Source organism: Lycium barbarum, chromosome 9 (genome assembly GCF_019175385.1).
Source record: "Lycium barbarum isolate Lr01 chromosome 9, ASM1917538v2, whole genome shotgun sequence".
NCBI lineage: Eukaryota > Viridiplantae > Streptophyta > Magnoliopsida > Solanales > Solanaceae > Lycium > Lycium barbarum.
The window spans coordinates 12,653,742-12,669,387 of NC_083345.1; the positions used below are offsets into that span (position 1 = coordinate 12,653,742).

Consider the following 15,646-nt stretch of genomic DNA (forward strand, 5'->3'; position numbering starts at 1 on the left):
TAGTGTTAGCTCGAATCTCCATAAACATAACATTCATCATCTGTTTCTTCTTCAACAAAAACAAACATTTCTCTCTCCTTTCCATTTTTTCCGGCATTGCTTTTGCTTCTTTCATTTTTCAACTTAACATTAAATAATAATTCATCTTTACATTACATACATATAATTTGAACCCCTTTTGAAATGCTTTTATTCTTCATATTATAAGCTCCGATCAAGATTTAAAATAGATTCGAAATGTTTCTTTTTTTTGGTCGAGGAGACAAGACGATGGAGGTAAGGGGTAGAGCTGCTGGTTGGCGTCATTGGTGGTAGTGGGTTGGTGTGGTGATATTGTGGGCTGCTCCGGTTCACCGGAGCTTGAAGCTCCTCGCCGGAGCAGCGAAGAAGACGAAGGGGCTGTTTGGTTGTGGTGGGGATTCGTGACTGTGGTGGTGAGAAGTTCACCGGAGCTCGGAGCTCCGGTGTGAAGAGTGGGCGGCGGCTGTGGTTGAAGAGGAGGAGAGGGAAAAATGTTTAGGGTTTCTTAGAAGAGAGAGAGGGGATGGTCAAAATCTGAAAATGTGCTTGTGTGTTATGTAGAAGATGAATACCCCTCCCTTTTCTTATAATGCAAAATGGCCCCTATTTTGTCCAAAGAATAGAAGATTGCACCCTTTTGTCTCCTCAATGCTTACCTTAATCCTTTTTTTTTTAAAAATGATGAAACCTTGACTTGATCGGATTTTACTCTGCGTAAAAAAAATTAGTTACTCCGATTTTCTCTGCACTGTCAGACTGTACTAAAATATAGTTAATTAATACATGTATAAATAATAACGCAAGTATAAAATATAAACATTAATGTCTATGATATGAAAAATGTATTGCTATAAAATTAAGAAACAATTATTAATTGCACAAAAAAAATGGTAGTATTACGCTGTACATGTGCAAAATAATGATTCTTGAAAAAAATGACAAAAAATTGAGAAAATTCCTAAAATAAGGATAATCATCAATAAATTGTTGAAAAAATGTAAAAATGTGTAAAAAATGTATTTCGTGCTCTTTAACGAATCAGGGCCCCCCCCAAAACGTTAATTTTAAGCACGTCGAGCCAAAATTAGGTGTCAAAAACTTGTCCCTCTTCGACCGGAGACGATGAAAGAGTTTTCGGACGAAGACGTTGACATTTAGCCTATTTTTGCTCGACAAAGAATTGCTAAAAGGATATGTACGGAGAAAGAGGCCAGACGTTGGTAGAGCTTTGACAATACTCTCAGTCCGTCGGCAAGGTTGCGATAAAAAGAAAAATGATAAAAAGGGAAGGATTGTATACTTGCTGGGGAAAGAATGATTCTCGTCCCGATGTGACCGAACTCTGCATAGAGCTTCCTACATATCTCGTCAATCACGAGAATCTGGTCAATGTAGTTCGAAAGGTGATAACTAATGGACGTTGTGGCAAATTTTGATCGTCCAATCAAAATTTTGCCCCAATGTTGTCAGAATGGTCCTAGCAAGTGTAGGATGAAGAACGGTCGTGTTATGTAACGCCCTTTTTTTTTATTTTTTTTTTTTAATCCGGTATGATGCAATGCGTTTGAAGGGTATCTGAAAGTGATAATGCAATGCATGTGCAGTGTTTGCGAGCATTCGCAAAGCAATGATGCAATGTATGTGGAGTGCGTCTGCGAGCATACGCAGGGCATTTAAAACAAACAAATGCAGGTACGGTGCAATGCGTCTGCGAGCATACGCGGGGGCATTTGAAAACAATAAAACAATGCAGGTGCAGTACAATGCGGCTGCGAGCATATGCAGGGGCATTTGAAAACAATAAAGAAATGCAGGTGCGGTGCAATGCGGCTGCGAGCATACGCAGGGGCATTAAGAAAACAATAATAAAACAAGGAAGATGCGGTGCGATGTCTTATGCAGAAATTTTCAAAGGGCGGTGCGCGGCCCGTGCAACATATGAAAGGCGGTGCTCAGCCTTATGCAGAAATTACAAAAGGGCGGTGCGCAGCCCATGCAAAAATTACAAAAGGGCGGTGCACAGCCCATGCAACATATGAAAGGCGGTGCTCAGCCTTATGCAGAAATTGCAAAAGGGCGGTGCGCAGCCCATGCAAAAATTACAAAAGGGCGGTGCATGGCCCATGTAACATATGAAAGGCGGTGCTCAGCCTTATGCAGAAATTACAAAGGGCGGTGCATGGCCCATGTAACATATGAAAGGCGGTGAGCAACCTTATGCAGAAATTTAAATGGGCGGTGCGCAGCCCATGCAACATGAAAGGCGGTGCTCAGCCTTATGCAGAAATTACAAAGGGCGGTGCATGGCCCATGTAACATATGAAAGCGATGCAAAGGGCGGTGCGCAGCCCATGCATCATATGAAAGGCGGTGCTCAGCCTTATGCAGAAATTACAAAGGGCGGTGCATGGCCCATGTAACATATGAAAGGCGGTGAGCAACCTTATGCAGAAATTTAAATGGGCGGTGCGCAGCCCATGCAACATGAAAGGCGGTGCTCAGCCTTATGCAGAAATTACAAAGGGCGGTGCATGGCCCATGTAACATATGAAAGCGATGCAAAGGGCGGTGCGCAGCCCATGCATCATATGAAAGGCGGTGCTCAGCCTTATGCAGAAATTACTAAAGGGCGATGCATGGCCCATGTAACATATGAAAAGCGGTGCTCAGCCTTATGCAGAAATTTAAATGGGCGGTGCGCAGCCCATGCAACATGAAAAGCGGTGCTCAGCCTTATGCAGAAATTACAAAGGGCGGTGCATGGCCCATGTAACATATGAGAGCAATGCAAAGGGCGGTGCGCAGCCCATGCATCATATGAAAGGCGGTGCTCAGCCTTATGCAGAAATTACAAAGGGCGGTGCATAGCCCATGTAACATATGAAAGGCGGTGAGCAACCTTATGCAGAAATTTAAACGGGCGGTGCGCAGCCCATGCAACATGAAAGGCGGTGCTCAGCCTTATGCAGAAATTACAAAGGGCGGTGCATGGCCCATGTAACATATGAAAGCGATGCAAAGGGCGGTGCGCAGCCCATGCATCATATGAAAGGCGGTGCTCAGCCTTATGCAGAAATTACAAAGGGTGGTGCATGGCCCATGTAAGATATGAAAGGCGGTGAGCAACCTTATGCAGAAATTTAAACGGGCGGTGCGCAGCCCATGCAACATGAAAGGCGGTGCTCAGCCTTATGCAGAAATTACAAATGGCGGTGCATGGCCCATGTAACATATGAAAGCGATGCAAAGGGCGGTGCGCAGCCCATGCATCATATGAAAGGCGGTGCTCAGCCTTATGCAGAAATTACAAAGGGCGGTGCATGGCCCATGTAACATATGAAGGCGAACTAGCCTAAACTGTCCTATTAAAGGCGGACTAGCCTAAAATGTCCAATTAAAGGCGGACAAGCCTAATGTTATAGTAAAGGCGGACGAGCCTAAATGTCCAATTAAAGGCGGACGATCCTAAATGTCCAATTAAAGGCGGACTAGCCTAAAATGTCCAATTAATGGCGGACAAGCCTAAAATGAGGTACTTTTGCGAACGATGATGTTGCCTCTGCATGACATTTGAGAGTGATAATGTAATGCAGGTGTGGAAGATAACGCCTTTGCTTTGGCGTGAATGCAGTGCAGAAGGTAAGGTCCTTGGGCCATGAAATGGTGCCTTTAGGCGATGAGAATGATGCCTTTAGACTATGATGCCCTCGGTGTCCTGTTGTGGGGCTGGACGAGCCAATGCAGTGTCCTACTGTAGGGCTGGACGAGCCAAAGCAGTGTCCTACTGTGGGGCTGGTCGAGCCCGTATTGTTTTTCTCGAAATGCGCCATTGGTGGAATTTTTGAGGGCTCCCTCAAAAATTTTGTCCCAGTTTAGAAAACAAACAAAAATTTGCATACTTCCCGCGAAATGCGATGTGCACTTGCGGTTTTTTTTTTTTTTTTAAGCTACTCAAAAATGTTCTCCCAATTTCATGCTTCAACAGAGAAATACGAGGATCTTTCATGGTAAGACCAGATGTGGATACCTCATAGAGTTAGTAACAACACAACAACATTGAACTATATTTACTGTGCAACAATAAAAAATAAAAAAAATAACAAAAATAACAAAATCACGAAAGCAAAATCCAGCAATTTTTTTTTTTAAATAATCACAATGATTGATATAACATGCCTCGACTTCAGTTGGTACCAACAATTAGTATTGTGCATAAGAATTCACCATTATTTATCGTCCAACAAACCAAGATCGACTTATTGATAATTCCTACAGCTTCAAGTGGTACCTCAGACATACCTAAGGATCGACAAGATCGGTTCATTTTGTTTCAAACAAAGACTTTGAACTATACCTACCCTCATGTTTCAAATGCCCTCACCAGAAAGAAAGTCCCTTTTCACACGTATTCAGTATTTTTGAACTTTGGGTCGTCTAGAGAAGTACACTCAAACTGAGAAAGATGTTCAATGCTTGCAATTGTGATACCATAAGCTTGGCCGTCATGTAAGTATCCACTAATGAGATAAACCTTAGCATAGAATCACGTAGGGCTTGTTATGAGGGTTGTAATGTAAGCTTGGAAAAAAGATAGAATATTATTTGGGTAAGGAGTGACTAATCCTTCCCTAAGCATTGCACTATTGTCCCTTTCTTTTGTACTTGTGCGACCTCTTTTGCAAGTTAAAGCCTTTTTTTTCGTGTTTTTTTTTTTTTTTGAGTTTAGGGTTGCATGCCCGAAACTCTGTGGGGATTAAAAGAATTGACCTGGGTTGCACGCCCGAGGTCTTGATAGTAATTCCAGGTTGTATGCCTGAGTGTGAAAAATAAAAATAAATAACGGGTTGGATGTCCGAGATCCCGAATGACTGAGTTTTTTTTTTTTTTTTTTTGTGTGGGCTCCTTCTTGCTTTGGAAGTCATTTTTAGCCTTTGTTTTGCTGGGACGGTCGAATCCCCTTTTTTAAGCTTCAGCTCAGATCTCTATCCGCAGTTGCACATTTTTTAGTGCGCTCAGGGAGGTTGGGCCAAGAGAGAGATAGTGCATGTAAGCACTCAGAAATGGTATAGGCTTATGATGTGGTGGTAAAAGAAAAGGCTTTAGGTTCAAAGGGGGAATGCTAGGGATAATGTCATTGGTAGGCTAGAAAGGCTCAAACGGGTCAAAGAAGGCCTACGATCCTTTTCTATGCTGAGTGTTACTCATAATTTCGCCTCAACAGACATTCAGGCCAAGTTCTAGATCACAATGCAATGCAACTGAACGCTATCTAAAGCTCACCACACAATGCACATGAAACAATGAGGTCGGTTTTGTTCTTGTCTTACAAGCATGCAAGAGAATTTTCAAGTATCACTTAAAGTGTGAATGAGAGGTACCAAAAGAATCTATAGTTTACCATGAAGTCAGTCCTCTCCATCATATTGATTGTTACTTGTTTCTTTCCTATGCACATTCTAACTGTGTTGGTACCAACCAAGTTAAATATATGAATCTAAAAAATATTGTTTTGTATTTTTTGAATAAGGGGTACCGAACCCAAAAAGGGTTGCCTACGTATCTCATCTTTGATAAGAATCAGGTGCGCGTAGTTCGTTCAGATAGGATAGAAAGAAATAAAATGTTTTTGTGATTTTTCAAAATAAAAGATTTTTTTTTTGTGATTTTTTGAATAATGAATACCGAACCCAAAAGGGCTGCCTACGTATCTCATCAAAGAAGAGAATCAGGTGTGTGTAGTTCTTGCAGAAATGATAGAAAGAAATAAAATATTTTTTTTTGTGATTTTTCAAAATAAAGGATTTTTTTTTGTGATTTTTTGAATAATGAATAATGAATACCGAACCCAAAAGGGCTGCCTACGTATCTCATCAAAGAAGAGAATCAGGTGTGCGTAGTTCTTGCTGATAGGGTATAAAATGCATGATTGATTTTTTTTTTTTAATTTTTTTACAAAATGCAGGGTTCAACACGAGTCAACTAAAAATAATTAGATAAAGTGCTAAGGCAGTGCAAAGCAAATAACACAATATTTATTTAAAAACAAAACATGTAACAAATAAAGAGTATGTGAAAAATGAAAAGAATGTTCGAAATAAAGGATAAAATTCAACCTAGCTAAAACAACTGCAAAATGGAATGTACAGTAACCTAGAAATTCTAAGAGTTGGTTTTCCTATGACACAAGGCTCCCCCAAGCGGACAACTTGGGAGTGGAAAGTCCGTGGCCGTCGACTGCACCGCCGATCGACTAAATCCACAAGATCGATCGAACTAAAAGGGTAATTTAGTAGTGCACGGCCGCGAACCGCGAAACCGCTTTACGTGTGTGAATTTGTGTGAATTTTCCAGGAGTGGAAGAAATATGAACGGAATGCCATTTTATATAAACCGATAACACATATGAATATTAATACAAAACCACAAAACGATAGTAGTTAAAGAGAAACAGCAAAAGCAAGATGCATAATTTACAATAAATAAATAAAAATGAGTATGGTAAATAAAACTTGTTAGTAAAAACAAAAAGGCAATAATACAGTGTATGAAATTAAAAGCAGATATGTACGCAAACAAATAAAGGAACAAGGGGAAGGATATACATAATGAATAAATACAGGCACGTAAAATAAACAAAAACTCAAATAAAGATAACATACCTCGAATAACAAAACTGAGTCCATATGGTTAGAACCTAAGTGTCCCCAGCAGAGTCGCCATGTTGTTGCACCCCATTTTTACCAAAGGCTAAACAAAGCACAACTTATGGAGCTCTGAAATAATTAATTATGTACAGAGTCGCCACCTAGCATTTAAGGTATACTAGGGTACCTATAAATTATTAATATATACAGCTTAACATGATCTACGAAAATAAGTGAGATTCTAGGTAAGGGTTCAAATTATTCCGAAGGGAGGTGTTAGGCATCCTTCAGAATCCACAAATGTGGTTCCCAGCTGGACCAATTTAACTATACGAGGGATGTGTAAAAAGGCTTTATTATTTACAAAAATTAATAGAATTTAGACTAAGAATAACTAACATGAATGTTTATGTAGTAAAAGGTGTAAATATTTACATATGTATAAAAATATGCATTACGTGATAATTTACAAGTAAATAAAGTGCGCAATTACAGTGACTAAACATTTTAGCTTTAAATGAATATATTATAAAGGTATTTACTTAACAATGAACGATTTGCTTCTGAATGAAAAAAAAACAGATTTAAACATATGTGATATAAAAAATTATTTAAAAAGGTTATCTGCAACTTAAGAGCTTGAGTATGTGAAAAGGTATAAGGACCGGACATGAAATTATTCTGCACGCAAGGTGAGTTAACTAATTTAACTAGTCAAGTATATACACCTAATCAATTAATTATGAGAGTACATTTTAAAACTTAAATATTGAGGCAAATCACCCTATTTATTTACTTAAGTGTGCTAAGCTACTAAATTAAAACTCTAGCGAAACGTGATAACTATAAGAATATTAGCTACGAAAAATAATAACTGTCTAATGTTAATTTGTCTAAAACACATAAAATTTAAATCACATAAGCAGATCATAAATAAATACCGCCAACCTGCACCCTAAAAAGTAAAGTTTCACTATATTTTATGCTTGCATAATTTAAGAAGGTAAAAAAAAAAAAAAAATATAAACAAAGAGTTTAAAAAGCTATTTGAACTTCTTTTGAGTGTCATCTTCAAAAGTAACTCCGGATGCCTGCATGAGACTTAATAAATATGTTAGTAAGAGAATAAATAATTATCGGATGAATTAAAAAAAAGTAATGAATAAACTTAAAATAAAAAAAAAAAACCCTGTCTTTGTACATGAAAGGCCTTGGAAATCGACGGAAATTTCTTCATCGGCCACACTATTGACTCAAAACCTAAAAACTCAACTCAACCAATCCCAAAATCATCAAGATTTCATCCCAAAATCAAATTTTCATAAAAATCAAGATCAGATCCAGAGCTCAGAACCAAACAACTATTGAAAAAAAAAAACACTCAAGTCAGATTCTGAAACTAATTCCTCTTAAACAAAACAACTAAAACTGGCAAAAAAAAAACAAATTAACAATATTTAGAGATAAATAAACAACCCCACATAAAAAGCAAGAAAGTTTTTCAACTTCAGTGTCTAATACGAGAACCCCAGATCAAGAAACACAATTAAAAAGACTCTTATGTAATGAAAAATTGAATCTTTTTTGAACTTCAAGAGAACCCCAGATCAAAAAAAAAAAAAGTATACAAAGGCTTTAGGTAGTGAAAAGTTGAATATTTTTTGTTAAAGAGAGACAGAGATTTGAGTGAGCTTTATGATGATTGAATTAAAGAACAAAGAGAATAAAAAATGAAAAGGACAAAAAGAAAGAGTAGAGATGAAAAATAGTGTTAGCTCGAATCTCCATAAACATAACATTCATCATCTGTTTCTTCTTCAACAAAAACAAACATTTCTCTCTCCTTTCCATTTTTTCCGGCATTGCTTTTGCTTCTTTCATTTTTCAACTTAACATTAAATAATAATTCATCTTTACATTACATACATATAATTTGAACCCCTTTTGAAATGCTTTTATTCTTCATATTATAAGCTCCGATCAAGATTTAAAATAGATTCGAAATGTTTCGTTTTTTTGGTCGAGGAGACAAGACGATGGAGGTAAGGGGTAGAGTTGCTGGTTGGCGTCATTGGTGGTAGTGGGTTGGTGTGGTGATATTGTGGGCTGCTCCGGTTCACCGAAGCTTGAAGCTCCTCGCCGGAGCAGCGAAGAAGACGAAGGGGTTGTTTGGTTGTGGTGGGGATTCGTGACTGTGGTGGTGAGAAGTTCACCGGAGCTCGGAGCTCCGGTGTGAAGAGTGGGCGGCGGCTGTGGTTGAAGAGGAGGAGAGGGAAAAATGTTTAGGGTTTCTTAGAAGAGAGAGAGGGGATGGACAAAATCTGAAAATGTGCTTGTGTGTTATGTAGAAGATGAATACCCCTCCCTTTTCTTATAATGCAAAATGGCCCCTGTTTTGTCCAAAGAATAGAAGATTGCACCCTTTTGTCTCCTCAATGCTTACCTTAATCCTTTTTTTTAAAAAAAATGATGAAACCTTGACTTGATCGGATTTTACTCTGCGTAAAAAAAATTAGTTACTCCGATTTTCTCTGCACTGTCAGACTGTACTAAAATATAGTTAATTAATACATGTATAAATAATAACGCAAGTATAAAATATAAACATTAATGTCTATGATATGAAAAATGTATTGCTATAAAATTAAGAAACAATTATTAATTGCACAAAAAATAAATGGTAGTATTACGCTGTACATGTGCAAAATAATGATTCTTGAAAAAAATGACAATAAATTGAGAAAATTCCTAAAATAAGGATAATCATCAATAAATTGTTGAAAAAATGTAAAAATGTGTAAAAAAAATGTATTTCGTGCTCTTTAACGAATCAGGGGCCCTCAAAACGTTAATTTTAAGCACGTCGAGCCAAAATTAGGTGTCAACATTCCCCACGCCTCATAATCCATAAATTATGATTCTCTACTAAAACTAGGGTTTCTATACCATGCTCATGATAACCCTAGGTCCATGTCCATGATTATATTATGTATGAATTATTATAATTCCACCATTGAATTCTTAATATTTCTTTATGATTATTGAGAATCCGTCTGTAATCCATGAAAACTCATGTCTCGTATTCCATGGGTTCTTGTATGCATTTTTTTTTAAATAAAAATGATTATTTCATGAATATCCTACATGTCTACAAGTTTTCAGGCAACTATATTATATAATTACTTTCATGCTATGATACAAGATACATACATACTAAATACAAGTTATTTCATGAAACCATATTTACAAGTTATTTCATGAAACCATGTTTACAAGTTATTTCATGAAACCGTCTTTACAAGTTATTTCGTGAAATCATGATTGCAAGACAAGTACAAGTTAATTCACGAAAATCATGGGTTTCTTAGCCAACTATATTATGTTCATGTTTTTTGGAGTTGCACGAATTACCGAGAAGGCTCAGATAGCCTGAAACTACATAGCCACCGTAGGACAAGGATCGCTCCGCCCAGATAGGACGATACCTCAATTTTACACTGAATGGATCCATCAGGCACGTTACCAACTTATACCCTGGCAAGGTATGAGGGCTCTGCTTGTCCGGCGAGGTACCAGACTCCACGTACCCACGTGGTGATATCACATGTCGGTTTATGAAATGCTCTCCCTACTTATCATGTTTTACTTATGTTATATATATATGTACTCATGCTCATGCTCATGCTCATGTCCAGGTTTTCAATTTCAGTTCTTATCATGTTATTTCTTTCAGTTGCTTTACATACCAGTACATTCAATGTGCTGACGTCCCCTTTTATTGCCCGGGGGCCTGCATTTCACGATGCAGGTACTGATATACAGGACGACACATCTGCTCAGTAGGACAACATTCGTATCAGCTTATTGGTGACCCCCATCTCATTCGGGGTGTAGTTAACTTTTGTTTTATGATTAGTTATGCATCTAAGGTTTGCTGGGGGGCCTTGTCCCAGTAAGTATGTTTTCCAGTCAGACTCATGATAGATATTTCATAGACTAGATAAGTCAGTTATGTTATGTCAGACATTCGGAGTCGTATAGCCGTTTTGGCTCATTCATGTTGTTTCCGCACTCATGTTTAAACAAGTATTTTTATTAAGTATTATGACTTACTACGTTTTATAAAGGCTCATCATGCATTCACGTTATATTCCGCTTATGTTATGCCTCATGATGATTCAGCAAGCCATGTGGTTCGCTCGTTCACATGCAGTAAGGCACCGAGTGCCGTGTTTCACCCAGGCCATGGTTCGGGGCGTGACATCAGCTTTATACTAAGTTAAAATTCATAAAATGGTCGTTTTAGTCCCTGAGTTATCCGTTTTAGTCCCTCAGTTATTGTCTAATTATGCTTTTAGTTCTTGTGTTAATGCACCAAGCACATTTAATCTTTAATTAAACAAAGTCTGCAATTTTAATCCCTAGACCTAAGAAATTAACACCGTTAACTTTAACTACTTTTCTTAACCAGTTCGATTGTTTTACAGCAACAACATTTGTACTTGGTACAAGAAAAATAGTATACACTCAATTTGCAGCTTCCATCTCTTTTTGTTTCTCTATATCTCTCCCCTCTCCCTTCCCTTTACCCCTTTCCCAGATAACTTCTTCATCATTACCTGTGGTATGATTAGCTGTTTGCATATGGACAATGGTGTTGCCATTTGTGTGACTTCATTTCTCTATCCTTTAAAACTAAGGAATTTCATAACATGCTGTTTGCATATGAAAATGGTGTTGCCATTTGTGTGACTTCATTTCTCTATCCTTTTAAAACTAAGGAATTTCATAACAATGTGTACGACACATGTACTTTCTGCATTTGAAATTAGAACAAGTTGCACTCCTAGACTATAAATATATACATACATCTCTGCTCTATTTAAACAAATGACGCAAGACTTATGATAGTACTGGGTTAGGAGTGAATTTCAGCTTCTTCTGGCTAAATTAGTTCTAGTAGTGCTACTTTCCCTTTCTATTTCATCTCTGCACCCTTAATCCATTTTCTCTCTCTTTTTTTTTGGTTAAGAAAAGTAACTAAAGTTAACGGTGTTAACTTCAAGTTAGATCTAGGGATTAAAATTGCACAACTTTATTTAATTAAAGGCTAAATATGCTTAGTGCATTAACACAAGGACTAAAATCATAATTAGGCAATAACTCAGGAATTAAAACTGCCATTTGCCCTTCATAAAAATCTTTACATTGTTAAGTTACTATCAACTATGGGGAACTTCTAAATACATGCATATTTCCAGACAATGGAACTATAACAATAATGAGGTTTCACACCATAATTGTTTAACAAATAGGCAAACAGAATTGAAGAAAAACTTTAATGAGAACGCTTATTATCCTTAAAAAGATATTGTCCTTATAGTATTTTAAGGGATCATAAACATTCTCTTTAAGATTCAACGTCTTACTAAATTTTAAATTTACTTTGCTACGTCAAGCGTCTCTCTCTCCTCTCTCCTCTCTCCTCTGCTCACCCAACCAACGGTAAGATCCACTGTTCAGAGCCAGGTGAAGGTTTTCCGGCCACTGTCACGTCCAGGTAACGCTGACCACTTTTCCGGCCAGATTTATTTTTATTTTTTCTCTCTTCCCTTTTCTTCTTCTCCTCTTCTTCTTCTCCTCTCCTTTTTTTCCCTCTTTTATCTGCTTCTGGCGCTGCCAGAACGCCGCTGCTCCGTCGACGGCGACTTTTTCGGCATCTTTTTCTGGCTAGCCCTCTCTTTCTCTCTCCTGTTCTCTTTCCTTTCCCCCCTCTTCTCTTCTCCCTTTCAGGTCGTGTGAACAGTACACCGGCAGTGAACAGTAAGCTGCAGTGAACAGTACTCCGACGTTGAACAGTGTTTTCCGGCGACGTACAGGTTCAGTTCAACTGGAGTTGGTACCTCCGGTTGCCATTCCTATTCTTTGTTCATACACTTGTAGTTACCTTTTGCTGACTTTAGACCTTTGAATAATTTATTAGTTCATACTCGTTTTCGTGGCTTTGGATATTGATGGTAGACTAGGGTCATGTTCTCGTTCGGGGACGGGGACGAGGGTTAGGAGGGGTAAGTGGGTTAAAGGAGCGTCGAGGCTGAGAATAGGCTCTTGGAACATTGGGACGTTAACGGGGAAGTCCATAGAGTTAGTTAAGGTTCTTAAGAAGAGGAGGATTAATATAGCTTGTGTCCAAGAGACCAAATGGGTAGGTCCTAAAGCTAAGGAGGTAGACAGGTATAAGCTTTGGTTCTCTGGAAGATCGAAGTATAGGAATGGGGTAGGAATTTTAGTAGATAGTGATTTAAGGGACCAGGTGGTAGAGGTTAGGAGAGTCACTGATAGGATGATGTCGATTAAAGTGGTCGTTGAAAGGCTCACCTTGAACATTATTAGTGCATATGCGCCGCAAGCGGGCTTAGGCGAGGAGGACAAGAGGCGCTTTTGGGAGGATTTGGACGAGCTAGTGGGAGGCATACCTGTAACACCTCGTAGCTTCGAGTGAAAGTTCGACTCATAAGATGACAATATAATGGAACCAATATGAGGGTTATAGGAAGTGTCTTGAAAACTAATTAAGTCATAAGAAATGTCTTTGGGCAAAGCAAAGTTGAAAACCACTCTACAGGGCATGTTTGCCAATGAGTTTGTGGAAGGTTTTACTTCCTATGATCATAACCCCTTTAAATATTTAGAATTTGGGAAACCTTCCTTGATGAAAGTTGTAGATCTTTGAAATAGCTTTCCAACGATAGGTCGCCCAGCCCAAACGGAGCTACGTACAAAAAGTTATGCCCATTTTACTGAAGCCTGTCTTCGCTGGGAAATGGGTGACTTCGACGGGAAGATCGACGTTTCGTCGATCTGATCGACGGTTCGTCCTTTGAACCGTCGATTGCACATTGTTCACTGGAAATTGGATCAATTCGACGGAGCAGATCGACGTTTCGTCGATCTGATCGACGGTTCGTCCTTTGAACCGTCGATTGTGCATTGTTCACTGGAAATTGGATCAATTCGACGGAGCAGATCGACGGTTCGTCCTTTGAACCGTCGATTGCGCATTGTTCACTGGAAATTTGGCCAATTCAACGGAGGAGATCGACGTTTCGTCGATCTGATCGACGAAACGTCGAATGAGCCGTCGATTGGAAGTACGTTTTCGGCTGATCTAACTTCGGGAGGCCATAAACTTATTATAAGTTGGGAATTTGGAAAAATGTATAACATGAAAGTTGTAGATAATTGAAATAGCTTTCCAACGGTATATTATGGGCCTCGAGGAGGCATCTGGTTAGGGAGATCTGAACGTTTTAAGACAGAAAGGTCATGCTGGACAGTGGACTTGGTCCAACCCGAACTCAAGTTGGGTCAGACCCATTTCCACTTAATATTTAAGGGAAATGTCCAACCCTAGCAGCCTCCTTCCCTCATATTTTCAGATTTTAGAGAGAGAGAAAGGATAGTTAGAGAGAGAAAGGAGAGGATCCAACAAGTTGAAGGCCTCAAATCCCAAGGCTCGTGAAGGATAAAGTGTAGTACAAGTTCTTGCCGTCGTTCTAAGCTACAAATCAAACTTTGGAAGTTGATTTCGTGGTGGATGCTCACAAAAGGTAATATTCCTACTCTCAAATCATTTATAGTTGAGAATTGATGAATTCTTGGGAGAATAACAAATGGGTTTGATAAAGGAAATTATATGAATTATGCTAGAGTTTTGGATTGTTGATTTGGGATTGTTGTATTCATGTGGGTGATGAAGAATGACGTTATTACACCTAATTGAGATTGTAGAATCACCTAGAAGTAATAGAATGGGAATTGGGTGAAGAAACACCATTAATGGAGATTGTGAAGCTTTATGCCCACTAAGTGTTTGATAAAATGCTTAGATGACCAAATCATGAATATTATTGCTAATATAGAATCCCTTTGACTTGTATTGCTATAGATCAAAGTTGAAAGGGGTGACGAACATTGTATTACGCTCAAAGGCTGGAATTAAGGTATGTGAGGGTAACTATCTACGTTAGGGAATGTTCATGATTCTCCCTACGCCTCATTCTTCATACTTGTTAGCAATTTGACTCAGAATATAGTTTAGCCCTAGTTTCATGATATGATATAGAACTGTTATCTTCTAGGGTTGCAGTTACAGAATTCGTTCATGGTTGTCACTTTGAACATCATGAACTCAACACGTAATCTTTATAGACTTATGCATTATTATCATATGAGTCTCAGTCAGTGTATAACCAGTTATTTGCAGGAGTCCCATAATCAGAAACAGTTATCATGCTATCAGATATAGCCAGTCTCAGTTTTCTAAATTGTTAATGTTGAACACCTGTATCTGTACTTTTGGGCCCTAGGCCACAGTTTATGCATACGTATTGCTTGGGCCAGAGGCCACAGTTTTTGTGCACATTATTTGGGCCCGAGGCCACAGTTATAATTACAGTTATGTTGAACACCTGTATCTGTACCTTTGGGCCCTAGGCCACAGTTTATGCATACGTATTGCTTGGGCCAGAGGCCACAGTTTTTGTGCACATTATTTGGGCCCCAGGCCACAGTTATATTTACAGTTTTACAGGTGATTCTTCATTCAGAACAGGGAGTACTTCAGCTTCTTGCTTTCCTGTTTAGTACAGTTACAGTTATCAGTTTCAGTTTCAGTTCCAGTATTTTATTGCTTCAGTTGCTTTACACACCAGTACAATTCAAATGTACTGATGTCCTTTTTTATTGCTTGGGGACCTGCATCTCGCGATGCAGGTAACGATACACAGGTTGACGACTCAGCTAATTAGGAGTGCACATATCAGCTATTGGTGAGCCCCACATTCATTCGGGGCGTTGTCAGCTATCCAGTTATTTCAGTTTATAGACAGCTCTATTATTCAGTACTCTTAGAGGCTTCATAGACACAGTTCAGACAGTCAGATATTTATTATGTTAGCCTTGTTGGCAGTCGTTCAGTT

General features: G+C 38.6%; 1 long non-coding RNA gene across 1 annotated transcript; it reads left to right on the forward strand.

Annotated features, from left to right (window-relative positions):
* The first annotated feature begins 14,017 nt into the window (after positions 1-14,017).
* Positions 14,018-15,646, forward strand: LOC132610863 (uncharacterized). The gene is made up of 3 exons (XR_009571337.1): positions 14,018-14,275; positions 14,614-14,668; positions 15,441-15,646. It is a non-coding gene; the product is annotated as an uncharacterized LOC132610863 (long non-coding RNA).